Below are 23,965 nucleotides of genomic sequence, written 5' to 3'. Positions count from 1 at the left end.
ATAGAAATGCTGCTATTCAGGCTTCACGGGGAACGTCTGTTTCCTTTTTTAAATTGCTTTAAAAAGAAGCCTGAGCTAGGTGCCTGCTGCTTGGAGCGGTGTGACAGCTGAGGTGCAGGCAGACTCAGTACCTGCTGGGGGAGGTACTTCCTCTAGAATTTAGGAAGCTAGGCAGGGGAGAAGGGAAGGGTGGCAGGATTCCTAAAAGAGCAATATCAGAGGGAAGTAGAGGCAAATAGAAGGAATTAAGTCTCTCCTTCCTGTGGTCCTCTTCACGGACACCTCCCAGCACACTTCTGTATTAGTAATGCACTGTGGCACTAGCTTTAAATTCAGTTTGGCATTCTCACAAGGGGAGTAGGTACCCATTAACCTGAGGGTCATCATCCCAAGGCAAGAGCAAAGCTTCCCCAAAACTGGAGATTCGCAGCCCCAACCCTTCTGAATACATTGCCATTTACAGCTTAGAGAGAGTGGGGGAGCATCTGAGCTGAGGGTTTCTTGCCCTGAGCACGGCCTCCCCTGTGAGAGGTCTGTGATTCAGGATTGCTCAGCAACATAAAAGTTGGGGGTGGAGGACACATTAGTTGAATCCCTGCTGCTTCCCTATCTTCCAGTTCCCCCAACCCCTGGACAGGAAATAGGAATACACACACACACACACACACACACACACAGATAGATGCATATGTGTGTGTAATATACATCTTTATTTATATATGTGTATATATACACTATATACATATATATGGTGACTAAATGACTCAAGGCAGGTAAGTATATTCACATTCAGCCTCTGAGCAAAGAAATGGCAAGAATCCTAGCAGCCAAGCCATCTCTCTCCTATCCCTCAATTTAGAGTGAGTAAACTGAAGCCCAGAGACATTAAGTGACTTTTCTAAAAGTACGCAGCTTGATAGTGACAAATAAGGGGAGGGATCCCTGAATCCTTTGTTCTTGACCTTTGTGGCTGAGTTTGACCAAATAAACAACAAAATCTAATTGGGAATCCTGTCTCTCAGAGAAGAGAGGCTCATCTGAAATGATTCTGGAAATAAGAAAAGACTAGAGAAGGCCCTCCCTGGTGGCGCAATGGGTTAGGACGTAGCACTGCAGGCTGGCTGCATCTGCTTCAATGTGAGTTTGATCCCCGGCCCCCGAGGGGACTCATATGGCATGGCTCTCCTGACCCGCCCACTGTGCCCCTCAGCAGTGTATTTCATTGATCTGCCTGTTCTGCTCCCCACTCTGTCTCTGGTGATCCTCTCACCACCCCTGAACCTCTGGCCTGTACCCCAGTTCTGTACGCATAAATAATCTCAAAAAAAAAAGAGAGAGAAAGAGCACTCAGTTTAAAAATAGATGAAAGGTAATTTATACCAGGCAGATGTGCTATACTGAAAAAAGATTAGAGTGAATGATCCTTGCAACATGAGCAATGTCAGCATGAAGGAGAGTTCAAGTCTTCAATGATGCAGGGAGCCAGAATTACCTGGACAGCTCACCCCTGGGTGGTTGACCTTCCAAGAAGGGCTATGCCTTGGCTGAGGGTGTATTTATCCATGGTCAAGTTATAAGCCAGCTCCAGAGTCCTGCAGATTTAAGATCACATACCATGCACTAAGAGTCTTGTGTTTATGGACAATTACCCCCTCAGGAACTCTGTGATGGGTGATAGTCCTATCTTCTTCAAGTTTAAAGATAAGCAATCTGAGCCACTTACAATTTAAATATATTTTTTACTAGTCACTAGGAGAGAAATCTATTCACCATCATTCTGCTAATCCCGGTAGAGTACAGGATGAGGGATGAGGTGTGGACACTCTGGACTTTCCTCTGCTGTGGCTGGTTTGTTCACATCAGGTAACCCTCAGTGACTTCACACCAGGTATCCTCAGTGACTTCCAAGGAGAGAAGTATTCTGGGCCTGACTCAGCCAGAGGTGTGGAATTTCAGAAAACTAACTGTGCAGTGGGGATTAACTCAGCAGGCCTGGGCTGCCCACACCCTGCACATGCTAAAGACCTTTGCAGCGGGTCCTTGAACAACTCCGGGGATCCCTCTGAGCACCTGAAATATCCTGTGTGAGAAGTGTCTCTCTGTACTTGACACCATAGGTCATGGTTTATGCTGGCCATGAGGTTTGCGATAGAGGTCTGGGGCTGAATTCTATCCACTTGACCTCTCAGAGGCAGGCTGGATTCTGAGTAGCTAGGACCAGTCGTGATGGTGTTGTGTGCCTACAAGACTGAGTTCCCAGAAAAAGCCCTTGACGCCAAGGCTCAGGTGTATTTCCAATGACTGGCAAAAGTCCATGTATGTTGTCATACCTTGTAACGAGATGACGTAGCCACTGTCTACTAACTACACAGGGAGATAACAAACTAAAAGTCATACCAAATTTATCAGTCTTTTAGTTTACTCATTTTAATCCATACCCTTCCACTGTAGTTTTTACTATAACCATGAGTATAACAGTTTGCCTGAATCCTGTGAGTCCTCAATTTTTTAGCCTAATTGTGGTCTGTGACTCCTGACACAGTAACCCTCAGCAGCTTCATGAATAAAATTAGGGAACTGACCTACAGTCCTCAATGATTCCTAAAGGCTCTTCAGCTTTATCTTAATCCCTACTTCGTAACTCTCTTTCTTTCTCACCCCATGTATATGTTATTTTGCAGTCTCATCTGCTGAAGAATTTTCCTGCTACTTGTCTCTTTATTAGCCTCAAACAGATGAAACTTTCCTTGCAGAGAAGGGGATAACACTGGGTCCCCAAAAAGGCATTGCAAAGCCCACTGGTAAGCTTTAATGCCCACTCTCCCTTCCTTTCCTAGTAACAGAACCATTCAGTTGAGTATCTAGTTATCTGGAATAAATCTGGAAGGGATTTTCCAGTTGGTATGAGCTGAATGCTTGGGTCCTCCCAAAATAGGTAGAACCTTTGGGAAGTAAGGAGGGTGAAGTTAAGCTGTGGCTGTGGGACCCTATGTTGAAGTTTGTGGCCTTGTAGGGTCAGGGCAGAACTGGCTTCCTTTCTTGATTCTCCTCCATGTGGGGACACAATGAGAAGTTGGCAACCACGGAGATGCCTCTCACCAGAGCTTAATTGTGCCACTGTCCTGACGGTGGGCTTCTATTCATCACAACTATAAGAAAAAAATTGTTGCTGATAAGCCACCCAGTGTATGGGTTGTATGTTATGTTGTAGCAGCCTAAACAGACTAATCCCCAAGCCTTCTATGATGCTCAGTGTGGCCATGTGACTAAGTGCTGACCAAGCATATTTGAGTAAAAGTGGAATGTGTGGCTCCTGGGAAAAACCACAAGCTACACACCCTTCTTACACCTTCCTTCTTGTACCTGGATACAGGCACCATGACAGAGTCTGAATGGTTTCCTGGTCCCCAGGAGGCAGCCACATCAGGATGGTGGAACAGGGAGACAAGAATCTGGCCCTTTGGGAGTTCTGTGAAGTTACTTGTTAGCCATGAACTGTGCCCTCTATATTCCTTTTTTCACGAGAAACAAATAGCATCCATCTTGTTTAAGCCATTATTATTTCGGGCTTTCTGCCACTTACAGCTGAATCTTTCCTCACCAACACAGACCGCTTCTGCCACCTAATGAGAGCTTCAGCAGGCTCACAATCTGATCTCAACTAAAGCCTGCTCAGGAAAGCAATGATGATTCATTTAGAAACACTCTATTCAGAATACTATCTTCTCCTATTTCCTACAAATCAAATTACCAATAGACCAATTGGATTTTTCAAGTCCCTCAAAATGTTCTTTTTAGATGTTCTTGGTATTAAATAGTAACAGAATTTAAATGGCATCCACAAAATACACCAGACATGACTGTGATAAGTTACGTAAATCTGTGAGGGAAAGAACCTCACCAGAGCACACTGGATGCAGCAGAGATGGGAAAACAAGCTGGATCTCACAACTTGCCCCTACCACCGTCTGTTCACACACACCATCTATGCAGACTCAGGGACAGCTTCCCTGTACTAAGGAGAGTGAAGCTCGGACAGTCTGGCTTACTAAGAGACAGGGAACCTCAATATTCACCTACTGTCTCCAGAGCTCCTTGAACATCCAGGTTGAAGTTGCATCTCATACAGTTTCTTCTGTTGGGCCTAGCTCAGTGATGCCAGAAAGCCTAGCTTTGAGCCCTGCTCTGTCATTACATACAGACAGTACCAACCAAGGGATGAAGCCTTATAAACTTCATTTTTGGGAACCATTTTTGAACCCTTAATATGTATCAGATGCTGTGCTGAACACTGACTTTCATCTTTCTAACTTCACAATGACTCAGTGAAACAAGTACTGTTATTATCTCCAGGTTACAAATAAAACAAATAAGCCACATAGAGGGTAAATATTTTCCCCAAAGTCTTCAGCCACCACAAGACAGGCCAAGGACAAGACAAACCCAGCAATCTGATACTCACCCCTCTCCCACCAAACCCCAATCCCTATGTCCATCCCTGTACCTCCACTGCAAAGGTGGGGGGGGGACCCCTAAACATGGTATTGCTATTGTTTCTGTTGTTACAAACTAAAAAATAATGGCCATGGGGAGCCAGTCTGTGCCTATGTTAGGTCTATGCTGGACACTTGATCTGAATTGTTTCACTTCATCTCTACAGAAATATATTCCCATGTAAGGATAAGGTAACCTTGGGAAAGCTAAATAAAACCCCCAGGACCTTGCAGCTGTAACAGTGTATATAGACTTGGTTTCAGGACTCCCTGACTTCCAAGCTTATACTCATTCTTTTTTCAAGCTACCTTCTCCCCCTCTCTCCACCCCACACTGTCTATACAGTGGTCGCCAGCACACAGGTCCACACCCACTCTTCCTTGAAGAACCCAGATTTTTCATTCTCACCAAAGGTGATTGCCATTGATAAGGAAAGCTTTTTAATTGTACGTATTGAAATTATTTGTACCCAAAACCATCCACAGAAATATTTAAGGAAACATAAAATGTCAATAAAACAATGACTGTAAATTGGAGGATCTTGCTAAATAGTCTTAACTAACTCACATGGGTCTTCATCCAGCACAACAGTGGTTACAGGTCTGAGCTGGCAAACAGACCCACCAGACACAGGAGGCTTTCACCCATATGCCCTGTTTATTCAGCTTGGTGGAAGGACACAGAATGGAGGCAACAGCAGATACACTTGCAGCTCATCAAGATGCACCACAAACCACCCAGGGGCACAGTTTTCTTTCTTCACCACAAGCCAAATAGCCAAGCATGAGACCAAGGTGTGGTTCAGCACATCTGATACAGAGCAGCATAGAGAATCTTGGCATCCACGTCCCTTAGTTACACCACCCTCATGTAGGCCCTGGGCCGCCATGCCAACACAGAGCTCCCCCTGCCTGGGTAGGTCTCCCAGATCAGGAACTTCACAGACACAACAGTCTTCATTCGTCTCGCCTCTGTAGTTTCCAAAGAACAAGGTCCCCCAGGAATGTTGTCAACTCTTGACTCAGATATTGTACTAAGACATATGAACATTCAAAGAGCCAATATTGCTCTACATCCTTAAGAATGAGGCTGGAAGTAATGGAAAATCCTGACAGATGTTTGCTTAAACACATAGCACATGTCCACGAATGAGGTTTGAAGGTGGTGCAGCTGCTTGAGCGTGAATCTGAGGGTGTTTGACTTCCATTCATGCTTATTATCTGTGGTTGCCATAGAGATGTTGCACCCCCCATCCACAAGCAGGCAGAAAGAAGGAAGGGGCAGAGGGGAGGTGTCAGAACTTACCCAGGAAGCAAAGGCTAGCCCCCAGATCTCACATCTTATTGGGCCAGGCTGTATCAGACAGTCACCATAAGCAGCTAGTGCCCTCAGCTAGGCACAGAGCTGTCTCAAATGAGGATTTTTAGTAAGGAAGAAGGGGAGACTGTACAGTGGATGATTAGGTAGGGAGTCAGCAATTTCTATCACATATGTCTTAAAATTATCAGGTCCCACACAATTTTAGGCAGACATCTCTGTATTCACAGGTCTTTTCTCAGCTAGCAAAGCCACCTCCCTCTGGTCCCATCTCTTTCTCCTATGCCCCAGCCCATAACAATGTATTAAACAAACACAGGTCTCTGTCCTAGCACACACATACATTACCCCCTCAACCCCTGGCCACCCATTCCTTCCAGTAGTCATCAACCATTTAGGGAAACCACCAAGAAATTTAAATCCCAGGCCTCACATTTGGAACTCTGATTTTTACAACTGGAACTTAGAAAGACAGCTCAAGAGATTCACTGGGGATATGACTGCCTCCAGCAGGTTCCAAATTTTACTCTATTTTCCTATTTTACCAACCAGATACCAGTTCCTAAATCATGTTTTAAAGATAAACTAGCTACTACAATCTAGACATTTCTCCACATACCTTGGCAACATATGCAGGGGCAACAGAAATTAATGATGATTGTAAATTATAAAATTAACAAAATTGAGTGAACCTCTTTTCTCCTTCAAGTGGAGGTATCTGGGAATAAGAAAGGAAAATATTATTAAAGCAAAAAGAATATAATCTGAGTGAAAGTTTTGAAATCTTAGTCCAAAGCTTTTAGAGCCTAAAAGTTCTATGAGGAGTAGATACAGATTCCTAAGGTGCTCTATGTCAAACCAAAACTGCTTCACAGAAACATCTTACAATCACAAGGAATTCTAAGAGCACAAAAAAAAATAAAATTTTTGCTACTTGTGGAATATGTAGAAAGTAGTAACACAGCTTCACTATTTCACCTTTCATTCTACCACACCTTCTAGCGTGACTTTGCAACTCTTCCTTTTGACGGATGGAGCCAATTTCTCCACCCTCTAGTTTGTATTAGGAACTATCACCAATGGAAGGTGGCAAGGGTGATAGTCAATTCACCCTCTTGTCTAAACCACAAGAGACCCTGGTCATTCCTGTTCTTTCAGAATATTACTACTAGACTTCTAGGGGATGAAAAACCTCACAGACAAGAACCCCGTTGTCCCAGCCAATGTCATGCTATATCAACCTACAGCCAGTTACTCTCAAATGTGTGGGAAAGAACAGCCAAGATTTATGCAGGGGTTGATCCAGGAGTTGAGGAACTCTTAGACTTGTGGGCAATCATAAATGTTTATTGCTTGAAGCCAGATTTTAGCAAAATTTTCCCATTAAGGGTTAGATAATGAAAATTTTAGATTTTATGGGTCACATCTGGTCTCTGTTACCTATTCTTTTGGTTCTTAACACTTTAAAAATGACACCACCCTTAGTGTCACATTCACCCTTGTGAATCCTACAAGAGCTGCTCTGAGCCAGATTTAGCTGCTGTGACCCTAGTTTGCGAATCCTTCTCTTAAGCCACTGAACTCTAGGATGCTTTGTTACACAGCAACAGCTAACGAACAACCCACTCTTAGAAGGCAGACACTTGCAGACAGACACTAAACCATAAGGGTCACTGTCTCCAGGATGGAAAACTTGGCTGCTATTGCAAACAGAAAGGTCTTTGATCAACTGAAAGTGAGTTTTCATAGTTCCTTTAATAAGACAATAGCCTAAGTGTCAATCTTTATGATGAGAAAAAATTCTAAGTTTCACATACAAATAGCCAAGATATAGAATTCCCTATAATCCAAAAGAGTGAGCTACCACCAGCCTCTCCACAGTGAAATCTGCTGCTTAGGCAAAGCTGAAGCTGCAGCAGAACCCAGCAAGGAGCAAGAGACAACATGAGTCTGCCCCTCTCTCTATGTCCATCTTGTCATGTAAACCCCATCCTCTAAAGCTCCAGACAGCACTGCATGCAGAGATCAACAAACAAGAGGGTATAAGAACATCTGAGCTTTTATCTGAGTCACGTCTGCTGAGAATGAATAGACCATTTAAATCATTGGATTGGTCTAAGTTTACTTGATTGGACTAAATTTAGTTTTTCCTTGCCACTCAGTGAGTTGGAAATTTAAAAAGAAGCTAGATCAGTCACAGGAAATGATACAAGTCTGTTGAGTTGATTATATCCCCCAAGCCCCAGTATCTGGCAGTGGGATCTTATCTGGAAATAAGGTCTTTATAGATATAATCAAATTAAGATAGTCACTAGGGTGACCCCTAACCCAGTAAGACTGGCGTCCACACAAACACACAGGACAAAAAGGCCATGTGACAATGGAGGCAGAGATGAAAGTCATGCAGCTGTACCCGAAACAGAATAGCCAAGAACTGGAAACAACCTACATGTCCATTTATGATGAATGGATAAAAAGAAGATACAGTGTGTGTGTGTGTATACACTTATATATAAACAAACATATATGTATGGATACACACACACAAAGGAATATTACCCAGCAATAATGAAACCAAAAAAAATGAAACCCTATCATTTGCATCAACATGAATGGAACAAGAAGGAATTATTCTTAGTGAAACAAACCAGACTGAGAAAGAAAAACACGATATGATTTCACTTAATGTGGTATACAGAGAAAACAAACTACCAGATGAACTAAATAAAACAAAAATAAATTTTTCACTACAAAGCAATTAGTGGTTACCAGCAGGGAAGAGGGAAAAGAGTGGGTAGATCACTAGACAGGAGTCCATGGTATGATGGAGAATAGATTTGGACTTTGAGCAGTGAGCTGATTCTCAGTGATTCACACCCGAGACTTTTATTATGTTCCAATACAATATTACTTCATTGTTTCAAAAAAGCAATATAGTGAAAAGTATTATAAACTCATGAAAAGACATGGAGGAAACGTTAATGCATATTACTAGGTGCAAAAAGCCAATATAAAAAAGCTACCTACTTTAAGATTCCAAATATATAGCATTCTGGAAAGGTCAGAACTATGCAGACAGTGAAAAAATCAGCAATTACAATGGATAGGGATGGGGGAGAAGAGGATGAACAGGCAGAGCACAGAGAATTGTTGGGGCAGAGAAAAAAATTCTCTATGATATTATAAAGGTGGATACATGTCATACATTTATCAGAATGCATACAGGGCATGACAAAAGTGATCCCTAATGTAAACTCTGGGCTTCAAGGGGTAATCATGTGCCAGTGGAGGTTCATCACTTGTGGCAGATGTGCCACTTTGGAGGGGTCCCATCATAACAGGGGAGGCTATGCCGGTAATGGAACTCTGTACTTCCCTGTCATTTTTGCTGATAACCTAAAACTGCTCCCCAAAAAGCTACGTAAAAGAATAAATAAAACTATACATCTGCAAGCCAAGGACCCCCAAAGGGTTGCTAGAGACACGAGAAGCTATAGGGAACAGAATTGTCCTCTGAAGCCTGAAAGGAACACCACAATGGCCAAACTGGGTCCAACTAACACCCTGATTTTAGACTTTTCAGCTTCCAGAACTTCAAGGAAATAAATTTCTATTGTAAACCAAGGAGTTTGTGGCACTCTGCTTCAACAGTCATGGGAAATACAAAGTTCATTTCTTTTTAAAGAAAGTCACTAGACCTCCTGATGAATATCAATGATTATGTCAGCGTTGACTTTCTTAAGTCACACTTCTGAAATTCAAATCAGTCCTGGAGGGTCCCCAAATGCTGACAGCACTGGGAGCATCATTTTCCCCAGAGAGTAGATTAAGATGAACAAGGAGACTGCTGTGGGGCTATTCTCCTGGTTCTCAAACTTCTGTTTCGGTTTGCAATCTAATGTTGACCAGAAGGGGCTGACAAAAAGAGGAGCCTACCTCCCTCAGTGCCTGCTTGGGAGTGCTCTAGAATCATGTACAGATCATAGGGAAATAGACTACTGAACCCTGTTCTCAGAAATTCTGAACCACTTTGTCTTGAGGATGAAATCTAAGAACCTATGTCTTTAGCAAGCACTACTAGTGATTCTGGTGACCCAGATAGACCCTTACCTAGAAGCAGCATGGAGGGGCCCCAACATTCAAAACGTCAAAGAGCTCCTAGTCATCCTGTCCCCACCCAAGAAACTGTCCCTTTGTGAGGACTGGCTAAAGTGGAGATCTTGGGTTTGAGGGCTTGCACCCCACCTCTGAGGTCCTTCAAAGGGGACCGAGCAGGGCTGAAGCAGCTGGCAGTGGTTCTCGCTCCCAGGACGAGATTTTGGGAGAACGGCACCCTCTAATGGCCATGTTTAGTTTTCCAAATACTTAGCTTCTGACAGTGAAATACATACATGCACACAAACACACAGTGCTGTATCAATAACGCAGGGGGATGGATCGACTCATTGTGGCCTTAATTCCTATGGCAGCAGGAATCGGAACGTGAAAGTGGAAAAACCACAGGATATGGCAACTTCATTTTTTGGATCTTCAATTTAAACCAGGAGAAAAAAATCATTACCCTCTCTGAAAAAGGAAAGCAGAAAGCCAGAATCTTTTTTTTTTTTCCAAATCCACATCAGAGGAAAGGAAAAAAACAATTCTGTAGACAACAAGACTGAATTGGGAGGCGGGGAGGTAGGGGTAAAGTAATTCAGATCATATAGAAGGAAGATGTGTAGTTTTAAGAGGGAAAAAATTGAGCAACGCAAATCAAAAGAAATTGGGTTTTTTGTGCATTTGATTTTTAAAAGCAGCCAATACCTATTATAGTGGTTTTCTTCTTCCTAACCCATCCCACTGATTAAATTACAAAATTTTGAAATATTGAACCTCAGGAATCAGTCCCCGTGCCCAATCAATTCTTATTACTTGCAAGTGTCTGTGTATTCATGATAAAGTAATTTCATAATCTACAATGTGTCAGGCTCTTCACATACATTACCTCTTACCACCTGAAAAATCTTTCAAGGCAAATATTACTAATCACACTTCTCAGATGAACAATTGATGTTCATGTCAGGGTAGTTAAATAAGCTCATGATACAGATAAGGAGGTAGGATTAGAACTCACACTGACTCCAGAGCCCAAGGTTAATCTAGAACACTCAGTTCTCTGAAGAAATTTGAACCAGTCTTGAAGCCCCGTTTTCCACAATAAAAATAGTACTGGACATGGAAATTAACATAAAGTGGGCATGAGGTAGTTCACTGGGGTCATAAAAATATTTTAAAGTGACTCAGTAAACTTACTAAATGTCACTAAATTATACATTTAAAATGGGTAAAGCTTATGATATTCAAACTATTCCTCAATAAAGCAAATAAAAATATTGTGTAAAAGAAGAATCTATTAAAACCAAAAGTAGAATAATAGGTCAGGTGGTGTGGGTCTTAGAGAAAAATTTGTTTCTCTATAAATTTGGAAATTAAATGAAGGGCAGTCCTGATGGACAACTGCCTGCAGCCACCCAACCATCTTTCACAGAAAGCAGCCCTGGGCAATTTCAGTCTCCCTCTGCGCTGAATTTCCCTCCTCAGAGAAAACTACTTTACCACCAGTATTTTTATGTGCCTCCTTATTTTCCCTTCCTATCAAAATCTGTTAGAAGATCTCTAATTTGAGCTCTACCTGGTGCCCATCAGGTTAAAGCACCACATTATGAAGCTCTCCAAAGCCACTGGAGCACAAGCTTGATCCCCAGCCAGGGAGCTGACCCCATGGTACAGCAGACCTCTCCTGACCCACCCACTGCTCCCCTCAGCAGTGTATTTCAGTAGATCTGCCTGTTCTGCTCCCCACTCTGTCTCTGGTGAATCCTCTCACCCACCACACCTCTGGCCTGTACCTCAGTTCTATAAGCATAAATAAATCTTTTTTAAAAAATCTCCAATTTATATTAATGTACAAATGTCTGATTAGTGATTAAAGAGATTCTCTTCTGAAGGAAATTTGTGATTTTAAAACTCCAAATACTCAATCATCCCTATGTGAGTAACACAACAAAAGTTTCACTTAGATCTCTATGCTACTTAAAAATTGACTGGGGCCCTCCCTGATGGTGCAGTGGGTTAAAGCACACCACTAAGAAGCTAAAGCCACTTCAGCATGAGTTCAATCCCCTCCCGGGTGGTGATCCATATGGCGTGGAGACCTCTCCTGACCCGCCCACTGCTCCTCTCAGCAGTGTACTTTGTCAGTCGGCTTGTTCTGCTCCCCACTCTGTCTCTGGTGAATCCTCTCACCACCCTGCACCTCTGGCCTATACCCCAGTTCTGTATGCATAAATAAATAGATCTTTAAAAAAAAAATCAACCAGAAAATCTAAAACAATCCATCGCATCTCTAGTTGTCCCACTGCTCAGATGTATCCATTTTATTTTCTAACTCTGCTTGTTAGCCCTGTTTCTCTGGCTCCTGCCCCACCTGCTGACATAAGTCAATCACTTACAACGTCTTCCAACTAAGTAATTCTGGCGAGCCTGAGTGATTGTGTCCTATCAGTTCTTGCCCAGCTGAGGTTGTCTCATGGCTTCTGCCATTTTTTTTTTTTTTAAGATTTATTGATGTATGTATACAACGCTGGGATGTAGGCCAGAGGTGCAGGAAGGGTAAGAGGATTCACCAGAGTGGGGAACAGAACAGGGGGACAGACTGAAATGCACTGCTGAGGGGAGCAGCAGGCAAGACAGTAGAGGTCTGCTGCGCCATGTGGGTCACCTCCCAGGCAAGGGATGGAACTCATACTGCAGTGGCTGCCAATAGCTCCATAGTGCTGAGACTTAACCCTCTGTGCCATCAGGGAAGACTTGGCTTCTGCCATTTTTATCTTCTGCTTTTGTTCCCACTTCCTCCATGACATATACCTCATCTTTGGGATACAAGCACAGTGACAGGGAATATCTCCACTGCTGCAGCTTTCCTCAGCCCGCTGTTGCTGCCTCTTAATGGATACCAACATGTCCTCTGGACTGTTGCCCCCTCCACCCAGGGCACCCAGCTGAGGCAGGGAAGACTGAGGAATCAGCACTGCTATGTGTGTCTGCGTTGAGGTGGGAAGAGTTCTCCTCCCCTCTTGCCTGTGCTACACTATTAAGATCCCAAATCGGTCTGTCTTCCTCCCCACACCTCATGAAAGGAAATCTAGGATTAAATCCAGGATATTAACTGAGGAACTGCTACCCATAAGGACTACCAACACAAGCCTTCCTTTAATAAGTGCAACTATCACCAAATGACCATTTTTAATCCTGATGGACAAACCAAGCACTTTGCAGTTATGTTACCAGAGCAAAATTGCACTGGAGTCAGCTTTTGTAGCTTGACCTGTAGCGACCTGTCCCACTCCAGTGAAGCCTCAAATTATCTCTGCTGCCAGAGGCCAGAGAAATTTATCACACACTGCTTTCCATAACCTGAGTACAAGGAAGTATCAGAACAGAAAAGAATGCCGCAGAACCGCTTATTAATGTGGTGTTGTTTAAGGAAGCCCCATAATGAAATTGCATCGATATTCCCAAAAGACAATGGCAATTGTGTCAGTTAATCATTTATTTTTAATTCAGAGTATCAGCATCTTGGGAAGCTACATTACCTTTAATCTGGGTGGAAGATAGAGTTTGCCTTTTGTTTTTCTCCTCCAATGTTAATCCTGGATAACCCTTTCAGCATTGCTTTTTTAATAGATTATTCTCTGGTAGCACTTTTTAAAAATCAGCCACATTTTTTTCCCCCTAAGGCAAAAGAAGCAACTGAATCTGTTGATCTCACTTGTGTTTCCCGGGTTCTAAAGAGCCTAAAAATATCAGCGGCAAAGCCTCCGGTGATCCCGCTGCTGGGACTATGATCCCTTCAAAGTGTGTGTGGTTTTTTTGTTGTTTTTTTTTTTTAACTTACTAACCAGTTCCTGTACGTACTTTCATTCCAGGGATTTCCAGTCTCCTGATCTTTATTTTCTGTGTGGATAGGACTTGCAATGTATTTTCCTAAATAGATTTCATGCTCTTAATTATTTTTAAAAAAAGGAAACCAACAGATGTCTTTGGAATCATCTACCATGTCTAAGGAAATAAAAAACGTGTACTCCCCTCCAGCCTCTCGTAAGTGTCATTTCACCAAGGTCCACCTCTTAGGACACCACATGAAAAGAACAAATACATTCCCTTGCCCTGATGCTCCCAGACTGACCATCTAAGGCTCCAAGCTGAGGCCCAGGGGCAGCAGACAACAGCCATGGAGAAGGACTACATTTCTAGAACATGGCCCCATCCTTGAAGAAGGTGAAAGGGTTAGCTGGGGAAGTAAAATCAACAGACAGGAAAAAAATAAGGGAATATGGAAGTGACCCTTAAGTCACTGAGGGTCAATTCCTAGACTAGGACTTCGGAGGAGTGAAGGCGGGCTGGAGGAGGATACAGGAAGAGGTTGCACTGAACCTGGGCTGAGGAGAATAAAAGAAGCAAAGGGGGTCAGGAGGGCATTTTAGGGAGTGGATAACAGCGATTAAAATAAAATGTAGAAAGGAAGGAAGAAAAAAACAAGTTTGCTCAAACAGGGACAGCAGAGGTAGGGCAGCGTAAGAAACCTCTCAAGGAAAGGTCCCCAAGGATAAGGGGAGCGAGTGAGCACGAGGACCCAGAGGAGGCCACCTGGCCACCTGGCAGCATCAGGCCTTTGGAGTGAGGCACCCTTTCCTAAAGGGGAACAAGCCCAGCCTGATCAATCACCATGCTCCCACTCCCCAGCAAGTTCCAATCATATTCTGAACTCGGTTGAGAACAAGCAGAGAACCTTCTGGTAACTCTAAAAATGAGCCATCAGACACCTATTTGGAGATGGAAAGATAACAGGTCTGAAGGGACAGAGTGGGGAGGAGAATATGGGAGAGAAGCTAGCAGACAGAATACCCAGAGGCCAAACACTAGGTCCCAGAGCAACGCCTGGTGGCCATGCTGGGCTGGGAGGCTTGAGGTACCAAAGGAGGCCTCGGAACTGGTGAACTGTAGTCAGTCTCCCCTCACATTTTAAATGATTCCCCTAAGCATTCCACTACATCATCCCTGTTCTGTTTCCCTCATGGCACTCAATGAAATTAGCCCGCTCTCTTTGTCCCACCTTATCATCTGTCCTCAGAGAGTGTGAGTCCCCAAGAAGCTCTTCTGTTTGTCACTGCTCTTCCAGCACTGAGAACCATGCCAGCTGGGGTCCCCACCTGCTGAAAGCCAGACAATAACTTCTCTTGGAGGAGAACAAACACAAATTGTGCTAAAGATACAAACTGTGCTAAAAGCAACCTTAAATCTACAAAGTAGTGAAAGGGAGCAGGGCAAGAAATGGAGGGATATGGGGGAGCTCCTCTCCTGCACATCCCCTATGTGGCCCTGCTTCACAGCAGGGGACCAGATTATGAGTTAGCTCACTATGCCACCTCCCAGGTGCTTTCTCTGCCCCCACCTTAATGGAGAGCTGGAGGGAGCCAGCGATCTTGGAGCCAGCCACTGCTTAACTGTCCCCCTCGCCTTCGAGGAGCACCTGGACCAGGTTACTGAGCTCACAGGCCTTTCCAGTTGGATGACCCCCAGCCATACATGGATCCACGCTGTACCCAGATCCTGGGGGTGGAAGGTCTGTTCTGACATCAAACAGTCCGTCAGCATCACTGTTCCAGAAACTGCCAGCATGATGAGTGGGCTGTACAAAGGTAGCGTGGTAAAGATTAGCTCATCTCTAATTATATGGGACTTACGATTAGGCAGCAAGTTTATTTTGGAACACTGCAATAACAAGACACACAGCAGAGGCAAGGACGAGGGGGCGGAGTTCTAGCATGGCCTTTAGAATATAATAGCTTGTCATTGCCATGGAAACCAGCTCCCTGGGAGTTTGCAGGCACCTTATTCTATAATTATAAGAGAGATCTGATAAGAGCTGGGGGGGATGGTGGTGTGTATTTTTTTTCCTTTATAAATTGTATTCAGTGGCTGAAAATAGAAGAACCTGGAGAACAAAGCCTGTTATTAACCACCATCTGCTAAGAGGCGGCTGTACTTCAGCTGCCTGGAGAGGCTCTTCCTGCAAGCTCTGCTCATGTGCCTGGGATGCCGGGGTTCAGGCAGGAATCAGTGTTCCTGAGAGGGGAGACAGTGTCCAGGCAAACCAGATGTGAACTTGACTTATGGAAAAAATGGCCTATTGTGGGTTTTTTGGATGGACTATGCCCCTGTCCTAATGTGGGCTGTCTATGGCCTTCACACCAGGGAGACCTGGCAGGGTCTCTTTCCCTCACCCCCACTACCCCTCAGTCCCAGATCTGGGGTGCAGTGGAATCAGCCATGGGATTTGAGCTTGAGCAAATTCCTTAAGCTTTCTGAACTATGATGCTTCTGCGAATCTCCTGTTATAATAAGTGATAATAAAAATCACCTCCCATCTGTGTAGCATTTTACAGTTTAAAAGGGTTTTCAGCATATTTTACTGTGGTTGTATGTGGCCTTAATGGATGATGTATTCTATGTTGATTCATTTGTAAGGAAGCCCTGGCAGTTTGAAAACTTTTCTTAAAGGCCTTCCCTCTTTAAAAATGGATCATGATCATTAAAAACTGAAACTTAACAGCCTCAAGTGTGACTGCGTATGTTAAGGGCGCTGAATCAATAAAATGACCGGGAGCAGTTTTCTGAAGCTATTCAAAGAGTTCATCCAATTGCCCTCTAAACGCCGGAAATGAGATGACTAGAGAACACTTCATTCTATTCATGACCATAGTCATCAGCCTATTGTCTTGAATTAATATTCTGAAAAGTCAGAGACATATCTGGGAGGGGAGGGGGAGACCATTATCGCATCTCCCCCACCAGGTCACCCACCACGGCTGAGGCTCTGCTATCAGTCAGGATTGCATGTTTCCAGCTAAGAATCATAAACCACCAATGACAACATGAGATTGAAGTATATTTCTTTCTCCAATAAAGTTCCAGAGGTCGATAGCACAGGGATGCCGGTGGCTCACAGCAGCCTCAGGAACCCAGCCCCACACCCCACTGTCTCCATGGGTAGGATTCATCCTCGTGACCTGCAGGGGTGGCTACAGCACTGGCTCTCCCGACCACCTTCCAGAAAGCTAAACGGAGAAAGCACAGCGAAAACAGGGGGACAGAGAAGGCAAACTATCTGCCTTTTACAGAAGATTTTTAAGAACTTTCATAGCCACATAGCCAACAGGAGTGGCTAATAAATGATTCCTTTCCACTGCGCAACCAGGTTCCCAATATAAAGTTAGAGCTTTAAGGTGCATTTTAGGGGCCAACCGCAGTCTCCATCCTTGTCTTTTACACTTTAAGTCCATAGCACTTTTGCCAGGTGACACTCGAAGTCATCCTCAAACCCAGGCTCAACTACATAGAAGTAGGAAGTTTCTGAACCACCTGAGCTCCCTTTAGGCCCTTTTACCAAGTTACCCACCAAACACCATCTCGCACTGTGGGTGCACAGAGGAGGGAGGAAATAGTTTGAATCCCACTCCTTCCTGACAATGTTTGTCAACTATGTTTCTCCCTGTGATTTCTCATGAAAGGGCATATAAACTCAAAGGCCAGGACTGGCAGTCGGAAACCACATCCTGCCTGGACTAAACTGAGAGACTTACTAGAAAGACAATGGGTTATCTCAAAGGAGACTGAGATGGGAGAATGAGTCTGGGTCTCATGGTACTAAAGGCACTACAAAACACATAGGCCAAGCACATTTTAGCTCACTCCTCAGTTATCTTCTTAGGAGCTCATCTTTCATCATTTTTGCTTTTCTCAAAAATAAGAAAAAAAGACTAAATATCGAAATTCAGTCACCCAAGTCTTCATTAAGTCATATTCATAGCTATTGCTAGAATATCATTATTTTCTCCCTAAATGACTCCCTTTGGAAAACCCTTGTTTCTCTCCTCAGAACACAGAACAGCAGCCTCCCTTACTGATAGCACCAAGAGAAAAGCAAACTTTTTAGTGGGTTGTTCAAGTCTGTCTGTGCCCTCAGGAGCACAAAGCCAGGCCCTAGATCACATCCAGGCCACAGGGTGCTCTTTACAAGCTAGACTGGATATCCTCTCTCACTGAGGAGCAGCTGAGCTGTTAGCACCATGGATGTAATACTGAACTTGACATACAAGTTTAGGATTCAAGCCATAGCTTCACTACATTCTGTAAGACCTAAAGGCATGTAACCATTTTTATCCCTGCTGTCCACTAAAATAGAATGACGCCTACCTCAGGATTAGATGTTGGTATATGAAAGTATTTAGAAATGCTAAAGATTTAACTTCAGATAATACAAAGTGTTTTGAATTCCCTGGCATCATAAACATAAGCATTAAAGACACAGCTGTTGAGATGAAGACATACACACAAAAAGACCTGTGCAAAGAGGTGATAACTTACAAGGGTTTTCCAATTGCTAACAAGAGTAAAAACTGTGGATCAGTCCATCAGCCTCCTGCCATGGACACTCAATCAAAGCCAGTCAAGGTGACCCCAGTTCCTTTGATTCCCTCCTCTAGACAAATACCCAGGGTGGGTTCCTCTCCTTCCAAAATTATCTTGGATGTATTTATTATGTTCCATTGGATCAGACCCCAATGTCCTCTTCTACATTCTCTTCCTGGAGAAGTTATTTCATTGAGCTCCTTCAAGGGTTCAACCACCTCCCTTTATTAATTGAATGACTTTCTTTTTTTAAAACAAAAAGACGCACAACTATTCAGAAAACCCTTTCTCATTTTACAACCGTGTTGTCCGTTTCTAATGAATAACTTCTAAAGTAAGATTGACTTCACTTCAATTTTTAAGAATCTATTTTATCGGCCTCATGCCTGGCCTTTAAAGCCAATCTAACATTTTGTTGACAAGGACCTATAACAGCCAGGCTAGCTGCAGACACCCCCATTCATCCACAGTAATGCTCTGAATTTCTCTCACTGATTTTCACCCCAACATGTCATGTCTGCCTGTCAGTGATCTCCTGGCTCTTCAATTCCAACTTTAATCCTGCCTTTCGATTGGGAGACTTGTTTATTCTGAAAATATTTATTAAGTGCCTGCTGTGTGCCAGGAACTATTTGTTCCCAGTGAACAAAACCATGGAAAACCTGTGACCCCCTGGTGCTCATAGTCTGGCTTACTCTTGATTCCTAATGTTGAATCTTGTTTCCTCTAATGGGTTCTGACTTGTCTGCACCTGGCATTGTTTAGCCCCTTAGTCATCAAGATAGAGAATTTTAACATTAATGCCACATGAAGCTTTCTAGGAATCAGGTTCAATAAAACCCAATAAACTACAACAGGGTGTGCAGATCTGAAAAATATAGGCATTTCAGTTCCCACAGCCTCCTGCCATGGACACTCAATCAAAGCCAGTCAAGGTGACCCCAGTTCCTTTGATTCCCTCCTCTAGACAAATACCCAGGGTGGGTTCCTCTCCTTCCAAAATTATCTTGGATGTATTTATTATGTTCCATATGGATGCCCTAGCTCTGAAACCATTTAGAAAGTCAAGGAGGAGAAACGAAATACCGTCTTTACAGTAGGAGTTCTAAATAGCTGAAACACAAAATTTACTTGTGTTCAATTTCTAGCAATTTGATGCTCTGTCTTTGTCAATCAGCAAGTTTGATACTGAAAATAAAGAGCTCCAGTTCCAATACCAGTTTCAAAATTAGCCAGGAGGTGGTAGACTTTTAGTTTGCATTTTTATTTACCTTAAAATGGTTTGTTTGTTTTTTGGGTTTTTTTTTTTTTTTTTTTTTTTTTGGTGCAGGGGGGAGGTCATCCCTGTTGGTGCAAGGAGTTAAAGCACAGCACTATGGAGCAATTGCCAGCCACTGAAGCATGAGTTTAATCGCTGGCCAGGGAGGTGACCTACATAGTACAGGTAGCACCTCCCCCCACCCTAGTCTAGCCCGCTGCTCCCCTCAGCAGTGTATTTCAGTCAAGCTGCCTGTTCTGCTCCCCACTCTGTCTCTGGTGAATCCTCTCACCCCCCGCATCTCTGGCCTGTCCCCCTGTAGTTGTATGCATAAATAAATCTTTTCAAAAAAAATTTAAGTTAGGTACAATGCCAAGTTTAGAATATAACAGAAATTTCAGGATAAGTTGATGGCCAGCTCATGACCTCTTGATCTAAATGTTCCAAGCAATATATCAAATACTTCTGAAAGCAAAAAAGATGCAAAGTTGCCATAATACTGGCCATAAGGGAAATTAAGAATTCACTGGAGGGGGAATTTACAACCTCTTCTAGAAGTATTTATGATAACCAAAGCATAGATGAAGCCCTGGAGCAGAAGAACAAAGAGAAGTAAGATGGCAGCTTCAGTTCATTGCAAAACTCTGTCAGGCACACTCGACCTTTGCTGTCCACTATGCTGGCAGCTACTCCCCCACTGTAATGAAACCACTTTCAGAAATGACTACTACTTGTTTCCTACAACTACAGTATAGTCACAAGTGCTGTCAATGAAGTATTTCTCTCGCTCTCAATCCTATCTGACAGGCTGCACTTCCCCAACTGTTGAAATAAGATATAGCCATGGGACTTGTTTTAGCCACAGAAAGTGGCATGTGTCTCTGGATGGAAACTAGCACTCACTGTACAATTTACCTGTGTGTATAGTGACCAGAAGCTCTGCAGATAGTGACTGCACCAATTGTTCAGATCTGGAGTTATCTGGCTGGTCCAGAAAGGACATTCAGCAGAAGTCAGAAAGAAACCTTGTATTAAGGCACTGAGAGCCAAAGACTGCTTAATACTTCAGGTGAGCTAATCTCTGCTGATGGATATCATAAACTATGGTTGCAAGCTATTCCTCACAAAATATCAGACCCCCAAAGGTTGCAATGCAGGGGTAAAAATTATGCATCTCATTTTTTAACAAAGCTGATATATTTATACTTTGTTTGTATTTTTGAAAATGTTTTGTAATAACTACAGAGAGCAGGCTTGCTAAGTTTTTCTGTAAAGAACTAGATAGTAAATATGTTAGCCTTCGTGGACCATATGGCCTTTGCTGCAAGTACTCCAACATGCAGGTGTAGCACAAAAGCAGTCATGTAAGTGAATACATGTAACTGTGTTCCAATAATACTTTATTTACAGAAACAGTTAATGGACCACAGTTTACCCATGCCATGGTTTGTGAACCCCTGATAGAGAATGCTCAAGGGAAAAGAGAACTGAGTTTGAACTGTCTCCCTGTATCATTTAACTTCATTTATGGACTTTCACATTATTCAGTCTATCATAAACTGAATTCAGATCATGAATCAAAGTATGAGAACGAATTAATTTCAACAAGATTAGCACTTCTTTTAAATAATCGTGCTAACCCCACAGGGAAAGATATGGTGTAGTCAAAGTAATAAGTTCATCATATAGGAAAGTCTTTCCTAAGTGAGAGCCATTACATGTCTCTGATTTCATCTAGGTTGGACATTTACTACCAAAAAAATGCAGTATGAGTCCAAAAGAAACCAATATACCAAATTATCCAAAGGATACATATCCCTAGGTACATTGCATAAATATATAATGCTTCTTTATATGAAATTTTCAACTAAATATACTGAAAACAATTGCTTATACAATGCAAATGTGACCATATTCTGAAAACAATTTTACCAAGGAATTAAATATTCTCACAGTGAAAGAAAGGACATATTTATTTCTTATTTTGAGCAGTGAATAAAGTAGAGCTGTGGACTAGCTGGCTTTATCGCAAGCTGCAGTGTTGAGTCAGAGTACTTACTTCCTCCCTCATCCTTGCTGTCCTCTACAGTTCATCTTCCCATTCCTTTGACGTTGATTTGCTTTGACCAATGGAATGTCAACATGAGTAACAGCGTGGCATTTCACAGCAGAGGACTTTAGCAACCTATTTCCCTTCATGCATCTTCCATGGGGAATACAGGCCCTTTACAGCTGCCATCTGTCACGCTGAACACATGGAACAGAGCTGAAGCCAACTCCTGGTTTAAAGCAGAACCCTTTCAACCAAGCCACAGATCAGTGGGTGAGAAAAATCAATGCTATACACCTTTGAGACTCTGAGGTGGTTAGGTATGTAGTTATGTTAGTATTACAATATCAATAGTTGGTTAATAGCGACTTTGCCATTTTTCTTATTTAATCAGAAAATATTTTTCACGTTGCCATATGAAAAAAATCATGATTTGGAAATAGTCATCAGCTCAGTAAAAATGTTTCCACTCTCTAATAAACTAAGTCATCCAATATGATTAAGCCTAATAATTTCATGGAACTCACTTTCAAAAACTTTCTAAGTTTTCTAATGTTTAAATGGTACAGCAATGTAGCTAATAGATGCACCCTAACTATTCTTTTGTTTCACTGAGTTATCTTCTGTGGGGTCATTTCCCAATCCAAGAACTTGAAAAGAGAAACCTTTTAACTTACAAGGAAACATTTCCAACTACAGACTGCAAAATATTAATGGATCACAAAACCTGCTAAGTCTTGATAAGTGTATTTAAAATGAAAAATATAGTAGCAACATTAGCATAAAGGACACACTAAAAGGTAATAGTATTACTTTTCAAGTATATGTGAGAAAAAGACTGCAACATGATAAAAGGCAAGAACTTTAAAAATTGAAAACTACTATTTTAAAGTAAGTTTAATGGAATCAGTGGTATCAACTATTTGACTTGCATCAATTCCAGGCCATTTTCCAAATTGATGTTAGCTCTTCACTTTCTAAATCATTTGGGGACAAAAACTCCACTTAATGTAAAATAGGAAGACACTATCAAACATGGAAAAGATCACAACAAATAGTATAATAGTGAATTACTGAAGTAATTTCCATAAAAATCAGGACCAAGATAGGAATGACTATTTCAATGACCATTAAATTTTCAATAACATGTAGAAAGTTTTGGGTTGTTTTTGTTTTTTTGTTTTTTTTACATTTAGAAAGTTTTAACCAGTGATAAGACAAAATTAACAGAACATGAATAAAGGAGATGACTTTTTCTTGTTCTTATAATTAGTATTACTGACTTTGTATAAAGGTTAAGATTAGTAAAATACAATTAGTTTAATGGTAGAGCTAAATATAAAAATAAAATAAGTATTTTCTACACAGCTTAAAAAATCACAAATTTATTTGATAAGTAAATATTTTTGAAGTGTTCTAAGATATAGTGAATAAAAATCTAAATTGTGACCAAAACCTATACAACATATAGGAACAAGGAAGCTTTTTTAATTATGGGGCATAAATGAATAGTCAGGCCAGAGAGGGAAAAGATACTTGCAAAGTAGGTATTCAAACAAAAGAACTTATATCCAGAATATAGAAAGCACTCTCTCAAACAAAATAGATGACTCAATTTTTAAAGGCAATGGACTCAATCAGACACTACTTTAAAAGACTATCTAGATGTTCAATAAGCATATGAAAGATATTCAGCTTCACTAGTCACAATGAGACATATTACATACTCATCAGAATGACTAAAATTTTAGCAACTGACACTGCTCAGTTGGCAAGAGTAAGGAACAACTGGAACTCTCTCAATGCTGGCATTAAGGATCAGTTGGTACTGGTGCTTTGGAAAACTGGCATTCTGTTAGAGGTGAACATATGCTTACATTCTGGGCCAGCAATTCTATTCTTGGTATATACTGGATGGGAGTGTGTAATAAATGTACCAACCACCATGTACATAACAATGGTTTGCTAGCACTCATAATAGCCAAAACTGGCAACAACCCAGATGTCCATCAAGAGTAGAATGGGCGCCTCCTTGATGGCCTATGAAGTCTGTGCTATCACTTCAATCCCTAGCCAGGGAGCCTAACCCACAATATGGCGCAGCAGACCTTTCCTATCTCACCAGCTGCTCCCCTCTGCAGTGTATTTCAGTAAATACACCTGTTATGCTCCCCCACTCTGTCTCTGGTAAATCCCCTCACCCCTGCATCTCTGACCTGCACCCCAGTTCTTCTACACTAAAGGAAAAAAAAAGTAGAATGGAGGGTAGAAATGTAAAATGAAGCAGCCACTATAGAAAATGGTAGGATGGTACCAAAATATATATATATATA

Source organism: Condylura cristata, unplaced genomic scaffold (genome assembly GCF_000260355.1).
Source record: "Condylura cristata isolate star-nosed mole 26May11 unplaced genomic scaffold, ConCri1.0 scaffold00006, whole genome shotgun sequence".
Lineage (NCBI taxonomy): Eukaryota > Metazoa > Chordata > Mammalia > Eulipotyphla > Talpidae > Condylura > Condylura cristata.
This window is presented reverse-complemented; position numbering follows the sequence as displayed.